This window comes from Polyodon spathula, chromosome 4 (genome assembly GCF_017654505.1).
Source record: "Polyodon spathula isolate WHYD16114869_AA chromosome 4, ASM1765450v1, whole genome shotgun sequence".
Lineage (NCBI taxonomy): Eukaryota > Metazoa > Chordata > Actinopteri > Acipenseriformes > Polyodontidae > Polyodon > Polyodon spathula.
In genome coordinates this window covers 8,548,169-8,569,054 of record NC_054537.1, presented here as the reverse complement: position 1 = coordinate 8,569,054, position 20,886 = coordinate 8,548,169, and the positions used below count along the sequence as shown (strand labels likewise).

At 37.6% G+C, this 20,886-nt stretch overlaps 1 protein-coding gene across 9 annotated transcripts in view; it reads left to right on the top strand.

Annotated features, from left to right (window-relative positions):
• LOC121314133 (sickle tail protein homolog) overlaps positions 1–20,886 on the top strand; it is a 225,863-nt gene that overhangs the window by 153,472 nt on the left and 51,505 nt on the right. The window contains exon 1 of one of the 9 annotated variants that reach the window (XM_041247084.1): positions 2,553–2,799. The exons of 7 other annotated variants lie outside the window; for them this stretch is intronic. The gene's annotated coding sequence lies outside the window, so the exon portion shown is untranslated. Of the gene's footprint in view, positions 1–2,552; positions 2,800–17,665; positions 17,889–20,886 lie in introns of those variants that run through there. One more of the 9 variants, XM_041247085.1, reaches the window with a different exon arrangement.

The following is a 20,886-nucleotide window of genomic DNA, read 5'->3' as shown; positions in this document are numbered from 1 at the left end:
AAGTTTTTTTTAAATTTTTTTATTATTATTACAGTAACATTACAGTACTACAGTAGTAGTATGAATACATGAAATAATGAATTATTAGCCTATAAGGAAAATGCCCATTCTCACACATTGTCAATACTGCAGTTTGGAATGACCAGCCTTCTGGTTAGGAACGGGGCACAAGATAACAAGCAGACAAGATGGTTGTGACCTTCGCGCACAACTAGAGCGGTCCTGAAAATGCACATGTACTGTTGCAGTAGGCACTTTACAAAAATGTAATTATGACGTTTTAATGCTGTCTAAAAATACAACAATTAAACATGTCTAAAAACCGATAGGCCATTGAGTTCATTCATCACTCTCGAATAGAATAATGTATAGGTGCCTCCACTGACTTTTAACAGGGTGCACTGCTGTGCTGGTACCTGACTTGAAAGAATGAAGATGCTAATTCTGGAACTGCAGCCAAAGATGTAAACAATGCAAACAAGCTTTGGGATAGATTGGAGTAGCCCAAAGCAGTTCATAATTCAGAAAAAGTACTGAAAGTTTTTTTCAAATAATCTGGGAAGACAGGAAACAACACAACAATGTTTAATACATCAAATCAGGTATTGTTATAACTTACATAGACATAATGTGGGCTCATTAACTGTTGGGGAAAGCAAGGCAGCACTAAAACCTGTCAATTAAAAACTGATCAATCAGGGTTAGTGCATGATTTGGCAAGGTCTAAATGTGTATCATGTATAAAGTTTAAGTCACATGTGTAGAAGGCATCAGATGTTAAGAAATTATGTAAAGAGTTGGCTGCAATTTTTTTTTTTTACTTAAACTCAAATTGAAATATTTAGTTATTGGTTAGAAATGACAGATTTGATCACAGTGTCACTGTACTAAGCTTTATAACGTTGTTCTGTATTTTTGGTTGTATGTGTCACCACTAGTGCACCCTTGTGTTTGGTGGCTGCTGGTTAAGTATTGTACACACATCTGAAATAGTTTGCTCTGAAGAAACTGCAACGTGGACATTACTCTGTCTCCATTGAAGGAGATGTACAAGCAAAACTCGGTTATGGTCCAGTAAGCTGCTGCTGCTGCACATCCAGTGTTTAGTGAAACTAATTTAGAAGAGCAGTCAAAACACAAGAGGTCAGAGATCAGGGAGGGCAGCAGCATAGGAGAGTGCACTTCACCTTCAACACTTTCATGCCCCACCCTGTGAAGCCTTGTTTCAGCACAGAGGTCACAGTGGTTTAGTTTCATTTGGTTTTCATTAAAAGCCTGACTACCTATTAGAGACAGCTGCACACATTGCTATAGAAGGCAGATGCCAGTTTAGAATAAAGGGCATTACAGGGTCAACCAAAAGGCAAGAAGTTGTTTATGCATGTAGGTGAACGAGGAAGGGTGTGGCAGTGACTGCATTTGCACAGGGATCTACCTGTGTCTACTTCGAATCTAATAACATGGAAAGTTCAGTTACTTTCTCATCTCTGGTAGAAGCATTGAACTAAAGGGCACAACCAGGTTTCACTCCGCAGAGGTAACTTTTGGTTAATCCTTTTTGCCTCATCGCCAAGATTTGATGCCAGCAGGTAACAAATGAGAACAAGGCTTTCTTTGACAGCATGCATGACCCTGCAGATAGTACCCTTAATTATTCAATCACACCAGCCTGAAAACAAGCTTTTTTGCTTTGTGTCATGATACAAGCAGTGGTTATTTACAACTGGATGCAGGAGGGTTATGGGTTAAAAACAATGTGCTGTCTGTCATGGGCCGTACATCTTTTAACAATTTACATCACTTCAATTAATTTGAAGATTTAACCAGTTTGTATTGCAAAACTGAAGCTTGAAGCTTAACCAGCTTGTATTGCAATTAATGCACTGGTTAGGAAACTGGATCGAGGACAGCTGGGGAAAGAAAGATGTAAAGTAAAGGCAAGCAGGTCCTGTCACAAAATAAGCCAATCTGTGCTGGTATTTTAAAGCACAGGCTGATAAAAACCATTTCATTGTCATGTTGATGACAAAACATTTACTGCAGGCACATGTTGACTGGATATTAATTTGAGTAATGCTGCATAAACTCACTTTTACACTTGTATCATACAACTACCTCATATTTAAATATCCTGTTCCATTTTTTTTTAAACAAAACCTCACTTTTAACAATTAAAATTAGAATAAATCTGTCATGCACGTTATTTAAGACTGGACTGCTGTCATATTATTGATTATCAATATTAGAATAAGAAGGTTATTGTAAGCTATTTCTCACAGGGCTATCATGTCTGTGGTTTACACGGTGAATTAATCTTTGTAAAGGAAGGAACACTTGTGCTCCTTACAAACACGAACCGAAAGGAAAGCTCTGCTCAGTCTTCGAGCTCCGAGATCTAAATTAAGGCGAAGCTGTGCTGCGAGTCTGACAGGTAAGTTTGGCATGCAGCGAGGCGGAGTTAAGTAACCATGGTGATCTCCTGATGTCATGGCTAGTGCAGCTCATTTTACATGTGGATGCTTGCAAGGAGTAACATAGGCTGCCTGAGATCTCTACGCAAATAACTGCGTGCCACTCAAAGAAAAAGTAAGGAAGCAACAAATGTAGTTGAGGCATGGAGTTGGCTCACCTCATCCCAGGCTTACTCGTGCTGAAATACAGCTGATTTCCTACCAACAAAGCATCGAGAAAAGAGTTACGATCATTATTTCCGCAGCTGTTTAGGAGTGTAAGGGAAGGGAGCTGCTATAGAACCACCTTTTAATAAACTACAGTATTGACGGCACATCAGCTATCGAGGTAAAGTAAATTGTGGCTTGGCTGATCTTGACGGTGTGTACATGTGGGCGCTTTTTAATAATATATGTATTATTTGTGAAAACACAATTACATTCCAGTAAATTCTGTCTCTGGATCAGTTAGGAATAGTTTACTGATTTGCGTGTGCATTAAGAATCGGAATGCATGTACTGAAGACATTCCAGGCAGAAGGTGGAGTTGTGTTTTTTTTGTTTTGTTTTGTTCAGCTGAGCGTCGATATTGCCTGATCGTCTTTATGATTAAATCTTGCCTGTTAATACCTTCATGTATTATTCTAGTGTGTGCTGGTGCTGCCAGATTTCTATGGAGGGTTGTTTAAAAACGCTAAGCTTTAGATCACCGTAGCGGGGTCCCAATTATTAATTTCTGGAATGTCTTAAATAGAACATTCTTTAGGTCGTATTACTTTCATTTGAAACACAGCTTCATTTTTTTTTTGTACAGGCATTGTGGTGTTGCAGACATCCTGTGTTCATATATTTTCACAGATTAATAAATGAGGGTATTAACAGTGATTGCTTGGGACTCTTCAAATGCGAAGTTGTTGACTGAGGGAGGAGTTTGACTGGAAGGTTAACCAGCTTCGCCCCGCGTGCCTCAATAGTTAAACATTTCATACGACTGACGCTTTTGGCGAGTTTTGTTGCCGTGTACCGATTTGCAGCTTTGCAACAAGACTTTGTTTTAAGTAGGTATCTTAAGTTTTCTACTCGTTGCAACTGCAACTTCCAATTTTTGAATAGTTGTTTTAAACAGTAAATAAACAAATCAGCTCAGGGACTCTGAGCAGAGACTGTGTAAATACCTTAGTGTTTAATGAAATCAGTCACAGCCTGCGAAATCAACCAGCTAGGTAAAAGAGCTGCTAAGCAGTGTGATACAGCGTGTTCTTTCGTCATCGTTTGGATACACATAAAAAAGGGGTTTTGGATTTAGGGGACAAATGGGAAGGGACGGGGGGTTCAGCTATTGCACAAATGGCACACATTTGATGGCAGTGAGGTCTGACATATAGTCCTTTTAATACGTGTAAATTAGATTATCAGAAGCGACATTTGATTGTAGCGTTGATAATGAGTAGCGGCAGTTTACCATCTTAAATGTGGTTAGCTAAAATGAACAATTCACCTAGCTATTTACACTTTAACACACGTGTTGTTTAAAGGGAGGTGTAATTTACAGTTTGTGGATTTTAAAAACCCAAATCAATCTTTTTTTCTGTTTGAATTATATTCGGTATGTGTAATTGCTTGTTGAAGTTGCGCATCTCCTGGAGTTAAATAAATACATCTAGGGTTTAATCAAATGTAACGTGGATGCCCGCCGTGGAGCTATGAACACGTTTAGATGTTAGAGTAATCATTTGGAAGTGTCTATATTAATTATCAGGGGTGTGTGCAATTTAAAAAATAATAATTATTGTTTGAGGGACAAAAATCTACTTTCCCCCTCCCCGTCGCAAAAAACACACACAAAGTAGAATATAACTTGTAAGGTTTTGGTTTTATTTAACAGTGAACACAAATCTAGCCTTCTGGCTTGACAGGTTCATTAAATACTTCAAGATACACAGAAGGTTCCCTGTGACCCGACCTCATCTCATCTATAACACACTTTGAGGAAATGTTCCTTTCAGCGCAGTTTGGAACACATTTGCTGGTAAATTTAATAACAAGCGTAGAACTATAATAAGCAATACTTGGGTGTTATATATATATATATATATATATATATATATATATATATATATATATATATATATATATATATATATATATATATATATATATAAGCTGAATCCAACTCCTGATGTACAGGTGTTTTACTTTGTTGCATCACAGATACGAAATCACTGCCAACTACAGTGCGCCCCCTTTATAAAGGCCCTTCATACTGCGGGTACGGTCATGGCATTTACTCCATAATGCCATTAGACTAACACTCGTAGTCTCGTTGTGAGACGGAACACAAATATCACGGTCTCTTAACTAGGGCTCCCGACTACAGCGTTATAAAGGGGAGCACTGTATTACTGCAGCTTCGTGGAATTCTGATTTACTTGACGTTCAGTCAGTTTTGATACTGCTGAACCCCAGATTGTTAAAGGACTTGTATATAACCTGTCAGGTTTCTCTGCATTCTCTACTGTTTTTTCTAACAAAATGTATGCACTATGTACAGTAGGCTGCATCAAATTCTGCAAAGACTATTATTGTATGCTTATTTTTCTAAACAATGTACAACGTTTCACAGCTATTTTTCCTCATCTAACATCTTGTCCCAAGATTGCTAACTGGAACACTGCTATATGGATTGTGCATGTCCAATAAATAAGTAATATCGCTTCTGTTCAAATCTATAATAATAATAATAATAATAATAATAATAATAATAATAATAATAATAATAATAATAAAAAAATGTAAATTACATTAAATACCATTTACCGCTTGATCCAATTGTTGTGACTTTACATTAACAATAGATATATATAATAATATCTATCTATCTATATATATATATATATATATATATATATATATATATATATATATATATATATATATATATATATATTATATGAAATGCTTTTAAACAGTAAACAGTTTTTTTTTTTTTTTTTTTTTAACTCACTCATCCCAGGGGTTTGCTTGACATGTGCGAAGTGTTATACAATATTTTAGGTGAGTATGGATCGGTATTATTATTATTATTATTATTATTATTATTATTATTATTATTTTCTACGTTTTATAGATTGCTGTATTTAAATGTCAGGTTCATCCATTAAGAAAGCAGTATCAGTTATTTGCTAATTTACAAAAAACGTAAATAATACTTTAAGTTTTAAACATTAGTCTGCCTTGCCAGAGGGGCTCAGGCAGCCATTTCTGGGGTTCTTTGTAACCAATAGGAGATCAGCTTTTTCCACAGCTAGCCAATCAGAAATGACAGGGTGAGACGTAAACAGTTTTTAAAATGTTTGTGCTTCGGTCCTAGACTTCAGTAGTTCAGTTTTCAGAAACTTGCATGGCTCTCTGGAAATATAGCAGGAGTGTCTTTTACCATATATTGTGATGTTCTATGCAGGCTTCAATAGTTTTATGTTAACTGCATTACGTTCAGGGAGAGGGCTGGATTAATTTTCAGTATGTTTAAATGTTTTCCATAGAAGTCCTATGGAATTTTGCACAGCAAAGCTAGTTGGTGTTAGTAGCTCTTATGCAGATTTCACAGCACATTTTTTGTATTCGTATGGTATTTACGTGCATGTAAACCCATTTCATTGCTCACTTTTGTAGCATTCCTCTGCACTAACACAATACAAATGTGCTCATCTTAGAGGTGTAATCCATTTACATTGCTACTTCCATGACGAAGAAAGCATGCATATCATTTGGCCTCAAAGATCGTATTTTGAACTGTTTCGTTTATGGAGTGAGTGAAAACATAAACTTTTATGCAGCTGTACCGAGACTCGACTGCTAATCAGTCATTCAATTGGAGTCACGGTACAAAATCGAGCTACAACAGTATTACATTAAAAGTCTTAAATAGAGTGTATATAATCTTCGTTAATAACTTTTACACTTGTCCCTGTTCCTACATAATCATTAATGTGATTTCAACAGTAAGTGTTCATACTGTAATACAAATTAAAGCTAGTTAGCCATGTATTGCAGTGTTTTGTGGCAGACTGCAAGCACCAGCCAATCAGTATGTTGGTTTCTGCTAATTTGTACTAATAAAAATGAATAAGAAATATCCAAAACCATTTGTCTATATAAATGTAATTTGTAGACCAAAGTGATTTTCCGTTTCAACGTTATTGTTTTCCATTTGAGAAGTAATTTACATGTTTTTGCATTTCATATACCTATTGATATTTATGTACTGGACTTATAATTTCAAACCATGTTGTTTAAGTAAATGCCAGTAGATTATTTATTGTTACTGGTATTTATTTTAATGAAGCAACAGTTAACGGAATTGAAATATTAAAAACGAAAGAAAAAAATACAATTTACTGTAGAAATCACATTAATGTTTGCAGAAAATGCAACAGTAGGGACCGCAATGAGCGTTACACTGACAGGAAACCAACATTTTTCAGAGCTCACGATCAGAGTCTCAGAATGGTAAAGATGAATGATGACTCGAAAAATCTCCAAAATACAGTATGTCTCGAAAATCTCAGCTAGCTGACTTCATCTTTTGTCATTGTCATTAAACCCGGATGTCCAGTAATATGCATATGTGTGGATAAAACTCCCTGGGGTCTTCAAAAAAGCGACGCGTGCGACTGGTCCATTTTAAAATATCAGTAAATCATTTAATATAAATGATACAGACGTCAAAATAAATGTGTTCCCTAGTATAATTCCTGTTGACAAAATAAGTTAATTGTCATTAAACCTGGATGTCCTGTAATATACATATGTGTGGATAAAAGTTCCTGGGGTCTGCAAAAAACATATGTGGGGAGAAAAAGAAGAAGGACATTTTTACCTTACCTTGGCGACTTCTCTTACTGTATGACAGGTATTGACTTTTTCTTCTACATCTTACCTAAGAGTGCTGGGAACTACAAATTAAAAGTGAAATGGTGCTTTTGGCTGATTTACTTTTGCTGCGCCAATAGCCTGAAAACACATAAACTGCCCTTGCTTGGCAGCTGTCGCGCTTCACTGATAACTTGGCCATTTATTTAAAATGTTCTGCCCTTTTTTAAAATCTTTTTTTTTTTTTACAGAACTGTCCCTTTAGTCATAGTCGTGCCCCTCTTACTGACTCTCCCCCACCCCCCCCCCCCCCCCCGTTACCCCCCCCCCCCCCCCCCCCCCCACTGCGGACCACTGATTTAGAGGACAGATCTCAAACCCCACTGCATTAGAGTGGCCATTTTGAAAAGAGCTTTTAAGACAGACTTGAAAGTTGTTATATGTGTAAAGAGTTGTCAGGATGTTAACAATGAAGAGAGAAATTACAGGTGCATTATATAAACAGTTGTAGCAACACGCAGGGATGTAGAACGCTGTATTTTTCAGAACCACACTACTTACTCTTTAAAACACCTAAGAGCACTGGGTGTCCATAGCACTAATTTAGTCAAGTTGTGTAAACAATAACATTGAGACTTTTGCTTTTAACTTTTTTTAATGAGGCATTTCATACAAATATGGGTTATTGACTGAGCTGCTCGTTATATGTTCATGTTTAGTAACTAGGGGCACACAGACATTAAAGGAATGTTATTAGTTTGACTTAAAAGGCATCTGATTAAGTTTAAGACTTTGCCAGTTCAGTACAGACAGGACAGATTCACAAGTCACTTATAGGGAACAGTCTGCATAGTTTAATTCATTCTGTAAAAGAAAACGTTTTATACTAATATAATGTAGAATCTCTACACTGTTTTTGTTTTAAACTATACCATTCTGTCTGGAAGTACTGGACCATGTTTTCCACTCTGCTGCAATGATAAGGCTTTACTTAAATTAATTAAGGTAAGCACAATTATGCTACAATCTCTGTTTCTGTAATTGCACTCTTAAATTACATCACACTGTCATACTCCACCTCCCTTAAACTGGGATATGTAACACACCCTAATAAGAGAAAGTGGAAAATACGTGCTGCTGATTTTTGGAACGGGTTGATATTGTTGCTAGAAGTACTTTGAGAATCTGCCCTCAGAGTAGAAGAGTATGACCATACATATGCATTATTACCACAATAGGACTGCAAATGATCTGTATGAGTATGATGTGCAATGGCTTTACAAAGCACCCTGCTGGTACAGGCAGGCCGTAGCTGTTCTGCAGTTATGATGGGAAAAGGGGTGAGGGGCGGAGGGAGAAAGAGAAAGTCTTCCATAGTCCAGAATCTCTTATAGACCTTTTAAATGAATGGAAAGCATTACATTGCTTGTTGGAATTGGGGTTCGCATTAAGTATATAAAATACTGTTACAGTTGGTGAATTTTAAATTGAATTGTAAGCTAACGATATAACATTGCTTTAGTCTTTCTTTTCTGAATTATAACTGGAATGAGTTTCTCTGAACTCCAGTCTGTGTAGCTGATTTGGAATTATCTACAGCCTGGATGTCGGAATGTGAGAACTCTGTCTGTTTGGAGAGCAAGGTTATTCAGCTGTAGTGATGTGTTAAGTATATCCTCATATTTAAAAAAATATACACTGAGAAAAATAGGGGGGATCTAAAAAATCAATTGTATTATATATATAAGGAGGAGGAGCCTTTTTTATTTAAAAGAAGCTGAACGTGCGTGCAACGTGTGATTGATCATTTGTGGATGTGAAGAGCAAACATGATGAAACTAATAAACATTAACACTGCGACTTCAGCTAACAAGCATCTGTTTCAGCTTCCATGGGTCAGTGGGATTAACCCTTTCAGTTCTGAATTATTTTCGTCCAGCTTGAGAATAAACTCCGTTATTGAGCATACATGAGAACGGGACAAATATTTAATTCATTTATTTGTACATATATTAATACACTACCTCAGACTGGGACCTAAGAGTCCCTTGAGGTTGCAATGTGATCTCCAACAGCGTATGTTAACTGCGCTAAGATAGGGCAGGACCTTGAAGGGTTAAAGCTGCACAGCAATAGATGGGAGACTTGCATATACCGCTACAAATATATATTTTTTATAAATATTTAAGCATTTTTTTCAGCAGTGGCATTTTGAAAGTAAACTGTCTTTTACATCTGTGCAGAACAAGTACACCCTTGTCAGTTGAGTCCCATCACATTTGCTGCTTTTGTTAACTATATTTACAGCTGGCACTTGTTTCTGCTGTACACTGTACATCCTCATGGGTGTCATTAATGGTAATATTTTGGGGTCAAGCTTTTGTTTTTCGTGTCGGAACTATGAAGTTTTGACTTAAGACCAGATCAAATGGGATGGCAATGACCCGCACCTTCAACTTTATATTATGAGAGCAATGAATTGTCACAGGTTTTCAACCTTTTTTTTAAACTGTACCCAGTTACAATTTTTCCTGTACTGAATGGCACAGCACTTGCAATAAAATGGAGAATAATCTGATAGCTCCCGCCCCGCACCCGCCCCCCCAGTTTAGGACAGAATAACGAACAGTAGGCTTCATTCTTAAAACTTTTAATTACAAGTATTTGGATGCACAGAATTAAAAGACAAGTATTTAGTAATCTCTCTGGAAACGGTCGTATTTGCTTTCCATTCAGCAATGTTAGTATGAATAACACAAAATAGTATGCATTGTAAATATTTTTTAAGTTTACTTCCCATCTCCGCATAATTGTGTGCTATTTAAAATGTTTACAATATAAAAAACTTTAACCTCAAGATAAAACTATAATAAACGTATTTATTAAAGTCAACATAAAAATGATCCAAAGGGCAATGTATCCATTTCAGCAAACGGCGAAGACAAATTCAACCAGCCGCTATTGCTGTTACTAAATAATAAATAAAACAAAAACCGTCAAAGTGCGAGTATTATGATTAATAATTATATTTACCTGAGCATTTATACTGTACTTCTGAAAAATGCAGAAAGATTGCGCTGCCCTGATTAGGAGGCTTTGTGGGCCAGCAGTTAAAGAAAGGGGCTTATTACCAGGAGGTTCACCTCCAAGTCTCTTTGGATTAAAGCGTCTGCTAAATGACTAAATAATATTAATAATAATTAGTATTCAATTATACAACAAGTTGAAAACAGCAAAGTTCATGAGTAGCACAGGGCGCTCTCCATAGACACAATCGCCAGACGCCTGCTTCACCCACCCTAATGGAAATCCTGTCCACTCGATCACAATCACTCATGCGTAAGTACAGACGTGATATAGTCTGTGTTTTTTGTTTTTTTTTTATCTGCAGTTCGCTATGAGCTGCTAAATAAAAATGTAGTATTTATGCACAGTGGTTTAGAGATACTGTATAATGCTATTAAAAAATTAATTCAAGATCATTATTTTCTTTACTTTCATTTTTATTTGTACATTATTGAGTCGTCCTGCATACACCTTCTGACCCTTAGAAGTGCCCCCAGGGGTACACGTACACCCGGTTGAAAAGCCTTGAACCATCACATTCACTGTGATGTGACTTTGCCTACTCAGACCTTGTGAAATCCCCCATGCTGCTCAGAGAAGAGTGAGATGTAACATGGGAGGCAGTCAAGCTGGGATGAGATGACAGAGGTTTAACACACAAGTACCATATTAGGTCAATTCCCATGGAATGTGGAATTGCTGTAACTGTGGTTGGTAGCGTAGTTCTGTTTTGGTTCATGTGCATTGGGTAGAACATGACATTTCCTTGGTCTTGTAATAAGCCAGAGAGTAACAGAGTTCACACACTGACTCATTTGCATTGGGTATGAAAGTAACAGTTAGTGACATGTGTAGGCAAGACTTGAAGTCATACTGATTCCCATTGCTTTTAAAGCTGCTTATGTCAAGCTCAATTCCTTAAATGAAGCTTTTTGTTCTCATTTGGTGTCCATACACATCTCAGTTGTCTATTAAGAATGAAATATTGTGATTTAGTAATGTCAGTGCAATTCCACTAAATCCATGAATGGACATGCTTTGGCATAACCAATATTTGGTATTGAAACACAGCACTAGTGTCTGTCTTCCCATCTCCCATAACAACCAGCTCTGAAGGAAATTGTGAAATCGTGCCTTGGTTAATGCAGGTTAAACTGGTTGGCCTCCAGTAAGGTATTGTTTCTGACCAGCCTTAATAAAGGTTTGCCAGTAAAGTGAAATGAGAGTTTACAGATAACTTGTCTACTACCTTAATAATTGTATATCCCTTCACAAAGGGTAGGCTGTTAATTCTGCCTCTGAACTAAAATATCTTTAACTCTTTCCTACCAGTGTTTTAATACACCTTTGTTTTTCATCTTGTTTGTTTGTCTTGGCAGAGTAATCAGAACTGCACGCTGTTGTCACTCTGATTGATTTGTACAAGTTGTATTGGAACACTGTTAAAGTGGTGGGAAGCTGTGAAGTGAAGGCTCGCCACAGCTTTGATTTAATGGGATCATGACACGCTCAGTAGCACAGCTTTCGGAATCCTTTGTGCTGTGGAAATAATATCCACACTGGAATGCCTCTGGCCTCACTGAAGGCCATTGGTCTTTTATAACAAATATTTTGAACTTTTTTGGTTTATAGATACTTTTGCCATTAGCCTTGAGATTTCTGTTGCAGAAAAGTGGAATAAGTGCTGCGTTAGAAATGCTGAAGTCTAAAAAAGTCACTCTGTGCTTTCGTACTGGACTTATTTGGAAAAAGATTTGGTATAAAAATTACTATTTGAAACCTAAATGTGTGTTTGGTTGCACTTGGCACGTCCATCTATACCTTGTACACACTCGCTACTTTTAAGCCGACTCTGTGACGACTTCTGTCTTTTTTTTTTTTTTGTAGTGTAAACACTGCCGTCCGTGGTCCAGTCATCCTAAAAGTGGCCTGCGCTGGCTTTGGTCTGCTTTTTGTTTTCCTGTGAAAGCTGCGGTCCCAAAGATGGCTCTCGTTTGCCACGTACACTTGTGTCAAACGCCCACATTGTCAGCATCAAACAGGCGCAGGCAACAGAAACAGGAAGTTGGGATCAAACAACAAAACCAAAAACTATCTTAGACAGAGGATTCCAAAATACTTTTATATTTGTTGTGTCTTGGGCTGGCACGGCATAAATATCCTGCTCAGATCAGTGATTAATTGTGCTGTTAGAGAGTTCGATTTGCATCATTCAGACACTTTAACCTTTTCTCTAGCAGCTTTTATTATGAAATCTTTATGAAGTTAATGGGCAGAATGTTGTTCAAACTATTTTATGTTGCAGAAAAACAACATAAAACTAGTGCAAGGTTTGCCTCCATTTTTAGTTGCAAGTTGGAGCTTTTAAATTAACACTGTGTTATCTGATCTGCATCCACTGACACCATTACTGGTAGGGCTCCCCTGTGCAAGCTGTGACAGCAGCATAGAAGAAGATCAAAGATTTGGTAATGTGCTGTATATTAAGATCTGTCAGAGTGAAGTCATTCAGAAGCAGGAAAGGCAGACAGCTTCCTTCATAAACACAATCAACTATTTCAAAATAAGGAGCAAATACCAGAGACTTTAGCAGCAGGGTACCTTTTAATATCTGCTGTTATTTTTAGTTATGAAAGTCCTCCCCCTTTGTTATGAGGAGTCTCCCCTTTGAAAATAATGTTCAAATCTTGGTTTTGAGTCTTAATTCTTTTATTTATTTATTTATAAATATTAGTTAAAACTTAAGAACTTACTTTAACATCATTCATGTTTAAATAATAACGTGTGACAGTTATTCTGTGTGCTAGATTATTTTGCTCATACATTGAGTTTCTACAATTTATCTAAACCTGTCTAATTGGTACGTTTACAGTATTGCACATTCCCAGTATATTTTAGAGATGAAAACAGGAAACGTCTAGCAGCATTGAGTACACTACCTTGTAGAACTTGGTAAATGCTACTAAAAGAACATAAAAGTGTGCATGAAACTTTGAGAAGTTTATGTGCCCTTAAATGTACTTTAGATCATGCAGCCAAAAATGCTATTTTATTGTAATCATACAGATAAATGATTACATATTTTAATGACAAGGTAACCCGTTTTAGTGTTCTGTCTGTGCTGAAGTATGAACACTCCTAAATAAATTCAGTGTTCTCTCTTATATAATGTAGCCAAGCCCCTTACTCAACTGTATATCTTATGCAGCCACTATATCTCTGGTCTAGCCTCAGGTGAAACCTGTTTAATCCCTTCTGCAGCTACAAAGGCGGGGTAGCGTCCCAGTAGAAACATGTCAGTTTAACTGCCTGTCACACCTTTTCAAAAAAAATATAAATCACCATGTTCACTAGGAGTCGGGTGATGCCTGCTTTCTTTGAATTTTAATGTACACTGAAGCACACTATACCCAAGAGTGAGAACGTGCTGTGACTGTATCGGTGTCACTGCGACACACAAACCAAATGCAGATCCAGCTTTGAGCAGTTCCAACCCAGATCTGATGAGTTCCACCTGCCCTCATTTATGAAAGGTCAGTGTTTTAGAAATAAAGGCAAAGGTTGTGCAGGGAGGGCTTTAACTTTTTTAAATTTGCTCTGCAAGGTGTTACTAATTGCTGATACTGAGGTTCATATAAAGGTTTGAAATAATCCCTTTAAATAAGCATGCACATTGTTACAGGTGCTTTAGATTTATGTGTATTAGCTTTGTCAGCTATGCACCGTCTGTTTGCCAGCACACATCTGGTGTTCTCCTAGCCCAGTACAGGTCTGGGGTACATGTTTCACTTCAAGGGAAAATATGAACGCACAATTACTTTTTTTTTTGGCAAAGCTTCACACCGAGCATCTGGAAAATGTTGTTTCTGTATATGATTTACTGCAACCCCTTGTTCTCTTACACAGGTAAAGCTCAGATAGGATAGTAAACAAAGCCCATATGTTCCTAGTAAGACTAGGCAGGTAATCCTGCCCACTGGACTGCATTGGGTACTGTAGTGGAGTGTCCCAAGGCAATATGTCTTGTTAAGGAAAGTAAAGAAAGCCTTAGGAATCGCTTATCAGTTTTGCTGGAAGTTTGGTTTCTCGTGGGAATGTGCTTATAATAAAATGCCTGTAATAATAGATACCTGTGGTAACTAACCGCTACAATACGAGGAATGCTAATAGAAGGTTCGGTGTGTAGAAAAAGAGAAATATTGTGTGTTCATGTTATATCACCTTGTAAAGGTGGAATGATGTGTGCTGAACCCCATAACAGGACATTGCAGACATTGGTCCCTGCTGAGAGCTGTGACATGGGTCGGACAGAGTACCTTTGGCCTAATGATTTCACATGAACCAGGTCCCTTTGTGATAGCAGGGAGTTCTGATTTCACATGAACCAGGTCCTGTTGTGATAGCAGGGAGTTCTGATTTCACATGAACCAGGTCCTGTTGTGATAGCAGGGAGTTCTGCTGGTTGGTTGTCTTACTAGCTGGCAATTAGTTTAAGCATTGCACATTCCAGTATAACTATTGGCTTAAAAGTGGCTTGAGTCATTTAAGTCATTAAGTCATTTATTTTTGCAGCCCTTTACATGCTTGAGAAGAAATGTATGTATGATTCATTTATGCTCCTGAACTGAGAAATGTTGGTTTCATCTCAGTAGAAGCTGCTCCTTCCAGGTACTACAGGGTGTGAATAGGTAAAGGAAAGACTAAACTGTCCAATGTCGTCCAACAGGCATGTTTTTTTGCATCCCTTCTGTTGCAAATAAATCACTAAGCACATGTTTAAAAAGGAAAGGGAAGCTCATCATGTTGCTGCATTAAATCTAATGCCCTTTATGTTGCTGTTTCCTTTGTAAGATTTAAAAGCTTTACCTCTGCCAAAAGTTGAAGTTAAAATGAATTGTTTTGAGTGCTTTTAAGAGTGCAGATCAACACTAGTTAACATTGATTTCATGAATACTACTGTATTGAAAGCCCCAGATACTTCAGTTTGCTTGGAACATACGTATAATAAAATGTCTCCTACGTGCAAAAGCACAACTCAAACTGACAGTTCAGAATGATAGCGTGGCAATGATCTCAGCAGGAATTACTGTATTACAAGTCTTTTGTCTCTGGAAAGATTACACATTGCATTACTATCATGTTATCCCTGTACTGTAAAATGCTTTATGTGATGTGCTGCCATCACTATTTAAATTGTATTGCAGCCGAGAACTGGATTTTTAGTATAGTGTTAAAAATAAAAAAAAGACTTGGTTGCTTTTGTTAACTCCCATTTTTCATTTTCATAAGGTGCAGGCACTTTCCATTAGATATCTTCATTTGTACAAGTATATCATAGATTTAATACTTATCTCTAACACTGGGTTGACCTTCATGTATAAATTCAGTGCTACTTAAGATTAGTTTTTCTGTGCTTGATCTGAGCCAGCCCTCTCTACTAACAACCAAGTCAGGTTGAAGTGGGGTCACAGGGGGTGGAATGAGGCCAACCCTTTAACACTGTACTGGTTATGAGCGCTCTGCACATTTTGTTTCTGTAATTGGGGTTCTTTTAAGTGTTCTTTGTAGATCTGTTGCATGTTGCTTACTAAGGGCTGCTTTTTTAGCAACATGACACAAAAGGTTTTAGAAACTGAGGTGGCAGTGGTACTTTTGAAGGTCACTTTTATCATTTCCTCTCCTTACCAAGATTTTAAAGCAAACAGGTTTAACAGCAGTGATGTAGAGTGACTTGGAGAGATTCAGTGCTTTTTTTTCCAGCACTGGACTCCTCAACAAATTTGTAGACATCACATCGCCACTGTTCAGTAGCTATGGTATTAATCGATATTCTTCATTATTGCAGAGCTGTCTGGCATTGTCAGTTCTGAGGCCAATTGTGTGCATCTGGGCCTATAATTATCAGTGAAGAGCTTGTATAAGTATATCACAGCTTAGGATATTAAAAGTGTGAAAGCATGACCGAGACTCACACATTCTTAAGTGTTACCGGAGATGATTTTGTCAGTTTTCTGATCATGCTTTGTCAGCTGCACAAAGTTATAATGCAATTATAGGCCCTATGCAAAGATATATTATCAGGATGAATACAAAAAGCTTTGCAGTACAAAAATACCAATAACTAATCAGTGTTGCTGTGTGCTTCAGCAAAGTGTTTTATCCTTTTACCATTTTTGTATTCCTCCAGACAGGCTTTGCCGATGCACTTGCTTCAAAATATGGTACTGTGTGTTGTAAATTTAGTAAAATATGCAGGTGACCAGGATAAGCCCTAGATAAGAGAGGTGCTCAGCTAAGAGATCCCAGTGCTGTGTTTGTCATTAATTGGTTTATAGAAGCTGGTGACTTGAGTGACTGTGACTCCGACTCCCCAGCCCTTAAGCTGCGAGAACATGAAGCCACTTCTTCAGGAACAGTGGCTTGAAACCTGATTCCAGGTGACCGGGAAACCTAGCTTGAGGCAACTTTGCTGTGTCAAACCCCAAGTCTCCCCTGGTGTGGCCTGAAACTAGAACCAAGTTCCAAGCCTCAAAGTGGCTTCTTGTTCCTTCAGCTTTACACAAACACTAAGTTCCAGTATGTTCTGTATTGTAGTAATGCACCAAGTTCCACTATGCTCCTGTGTTGTAGTAATGCAGTAAGTTCCACTGTGTCTATGTTGTTGTAATGCACTAAGTTCCGCTATGTTCTGCATTATAGTGATTCTGTTATCGCAGTGTGCCTGAACCGATCTTCTGATACAATTACAAATAAATGAATAGAAATGGCAAAGGCAGCTGTTGGTCATATCAACCCCTTGTCCCAATTTTATCTATTTTTAACACTGATAAGTACAGGAAGAGCAGGAGAGTGCAATCAGGAGTTGTGGGAGGGATGTTTCCTTTTACGCCCTGCCCCAGTTTGTAGGATTAATTAGGCAGCTAAACTCCTGGCTTTATTTCAGTAGGCAGATAATCCCATTGTGGTGCCAGGCAATGCGTTTATCTGCTTCTAACTAAAACCAAGGTATGCTTAGTCTGCCTGCAGTGACATGATGATGTCTTTTTAAAGAACAGGAGAAGGGGAAGCAATTCTTGCTTTAGAAAAAATGTCACTCCCTACGGAAAATACCCACGTTTACTTTTCAAAGTTCAGGAGCCACCGGGAAGCTTGGCTGGCACCATAGTTGTTGATGGCAGTGTTTTTGATAACTTTCTAAGGCTCTCTGACTGACGCTGCTGGCTGTGCAATTGGGTTCATTCTCAGTCCTACCGTTCCTGCTTATATTGTGAAACTGTCAACAGCCTGGGGCCAGATTGCATTGGGGAGCAGCCAGGCAAACCTGATAATTGAGCCTTTTCTGCAGGATGTGAACCCTGATCTCACATTATTTTATTTATCGTCGTCCGTACTGCTGAGCAAAAAGCAGGACAACTGAATATATTTCTCAGAATGAGGACGTTTTCCAGCGACACAAGGAAAGGCCAACTGTAGCGATGATAACATTCTGCTAACTTGACGGTAAATATAATGAATAGTTACACAGACGAGATAAGCAAGGGTGTGATAACAGTACAACACACTGCATTCAAGAAGGGGGATGATAATCTGTGTTTATTTACAGTGCAAGATTCCTAGATCACTTCTGAAAGTCACTGTTATTGTCTTTTTTTCTTTTAAGTTAAGGCTATAAAAGCATGTAATTAAGTTGACCAACTGCAAGGCAATTTATAGGAGCAATAAAGCAAGTACCCAACGGTAATTTCTATGAAAAATTCAAGGCTCTCAAACAGGCATTTAATAAATAGCCCAAGGGAATGCACTGAAAATGTGGTCGGTCTGACTTTACCAGTATTCTTTTTCATCGTCACTGTCATCCCAATCATCAAAAAATGAAGATCAAAATAAATGTCAGTACTGTTTTTGTTTACCCAGCTTGCTTGAAATAACTGATTTTGATTTAGTGCTCCAACTGGGTAAAATAAATAGATCAGATAGCTGTTTGCATAAGTCTTTCAGGGCGTACGATGGCATCTAAAGTACATACCCAAACTCTTCATATTGTTTTAAGCTGTACTATGCCCCTCATATGTTGTTGTTGGATATTATTATTATTATTATTATTATTATTATTATTATTATTATTATTATTATTATTATTATTATTATTATTATTATTATTATTAATACTAAAGCAGACAAAATGGCAGTCCAATATCAGATACCCCCCTGAGGTAGCTGCACAAAAAGGGAGGCAGTTATAGCTATGGAAAAAGTCTGAAAAGATATTTCAATCCTGCTTGGGATAATGAGTATGTTGTTTTTGAACAATCCAGGGGTGGAACGCATGGTCAGGTAATGAAGCTATTAAAATCTACAGTGGCCAGAGATTATGCTGAGAATATTAAACATGTCTGAAGCAGAAAAGGAGATGCCTTGTAAGAGAAGCGATGGAAAACAGAGGGTCAGGGGTATGTCGGCATTTGTAAACTTGGAGCAAAACACACAGAATGATCTCAGTCTTGCCTACACTACAGTTTGGCAAAAACTGTTACAATTTACAACAGGTATCGTCTTTAAAGAAATCACCCCAAAATGTGGTATTACAAAAAAAACATAGGTGATTCAAGAATCATTCTTTTTGATAATTATGAGGGGCAATTACAGCTATGGAAAACATTTTGCAGCACTCTACAGAATTAACCAGTTTTGCTTCATAAAGTTGAATGAAACCTGCTGAATTATGTTACATTAACATATTGAATTACACACCGCTCTGTAGTTTTCCATATACTTAACGAAAAACTATAACCTGTTATAGTGCGGAATCGGTTATAACACGGAAAGGTTGTGGCTCCCATTTCCCGCATCATGCAAACGTAGGGTGAACGTTCCAGATATACAGTACGAAGCATGGCATACAGCAAAAAATGTCAATCTTTTGTTCAAATGAAACTCGATGCAATGGGCAAAGTATGAAAAGGTGAAACTCAGGCAGCAGTTTCAGAAGATATAAATGTTACAGAATCTGCATTGTGTGGATGGCTAAAAGACGAAGACAAACAAAGAGGTTTTCTTGATAAGACTGACTCCAAAGAGGCTGTTTTAGGGGAACAAAATGCGCTGCGCTAAAGACAATGAATTATACTCTGCTTTATTCGCTTGGTTTCTGCAGGAACGTCAACAGGGATAGCAGGGACATGAAAGCATATAGGGGGTGCAAACATCAGCGCGGGCAGAGCCGAGAGAGACAAGCGGCTGTGTGAATGTGTTGCTGTGAGAGTGCAAAACTGTTTGTTGTTTTTGAACAAGGGCCGGGAATAATCGTTCAATAAACCGTGGATTCGAGTACCTGCAAATTGTGTGTGTCACCTTCCTTCATTTTCCACCGTACACTACAGTATTAATTTTGCTTGTGGGCATGTAAGTCATTTCGGGAACAAAAATGCCAATGTTTGTTTATAAGGCGAAACACAAGTAACACGGTCTCCTAATTATGGACCCGACAACAGCATTATAACGGGGTAGCACTGCATATTGAATTCCTGGAACACCTTGCCCAAACCGGTTCGATTTGTGATGAAAATTGTTCTGGACTTTGTATGAATACAATCTGGAGGTATATGAAGGCATCTGTGTGTCAAGCTTATTTTTTTACACATGCATACTGTGAATACACTGTGGTCATAGCAATCAATGTTCTAATGTTACCCAGAGCTTTAATTTTACATTTACTGCTGTGGTGTGGATTATACAGCATGCCACTGACATGCATGTAACACATGTGTTCAGCACTTTACAGAATTCATGTAAGCTGATATTTTGTATAACTTAGATGTTTGAACCTAAAGGTGATGGCTAGTGAAGATATGAGTTGTTACTTACGATTCCCACAATGGCCCTAATGTAATAAGGTAAGATAGGGTACACATTGTTACCACTACAGACAAAAACACACTAAAGAGACTTACCAGCACTTTACCAAGGTGGAAAATGGGACTGATTTTTTAGTTTAAACAGTGGATATTATTATTATTATTTATTATTATTATTATTATTATTATTTACAAGTAGCAACAGTGTTTCAGTGGGACAGGAGAGCAAGTCATTCAGTGAAAGGTGTTTTTTTCCAGTCAAATACTGTATTTGTTATTATTGTATTGTTACTGAAATATTATTCTGGATATATTTGTTTGTGCTAATATTTTTATTTCATCAAAGGGCCTGTTTTTGGGACTTTGGAACACCCCACTCCTATTGACTTGAAGCTCAATGATTTCCTTTTTTCCTGTCATGAGCTACACTATGAGCAATATTACCACCTCTTAATAATGTCAGCAGGTTTACTGATCTCTCTAGTCACTGACCCGAGGTAATATGAGAAAAGGCATTCAAATGAGATTTGCTTGGGAATTAGTCCCAGAATGCTGTGAGTCCTGCAAGATTGTTTAACTAGTTAACTTCTGGTTCACAATAATAGAAAGGGACTGTTTGAGTTTCAGATCTTTACTGTCTGTGA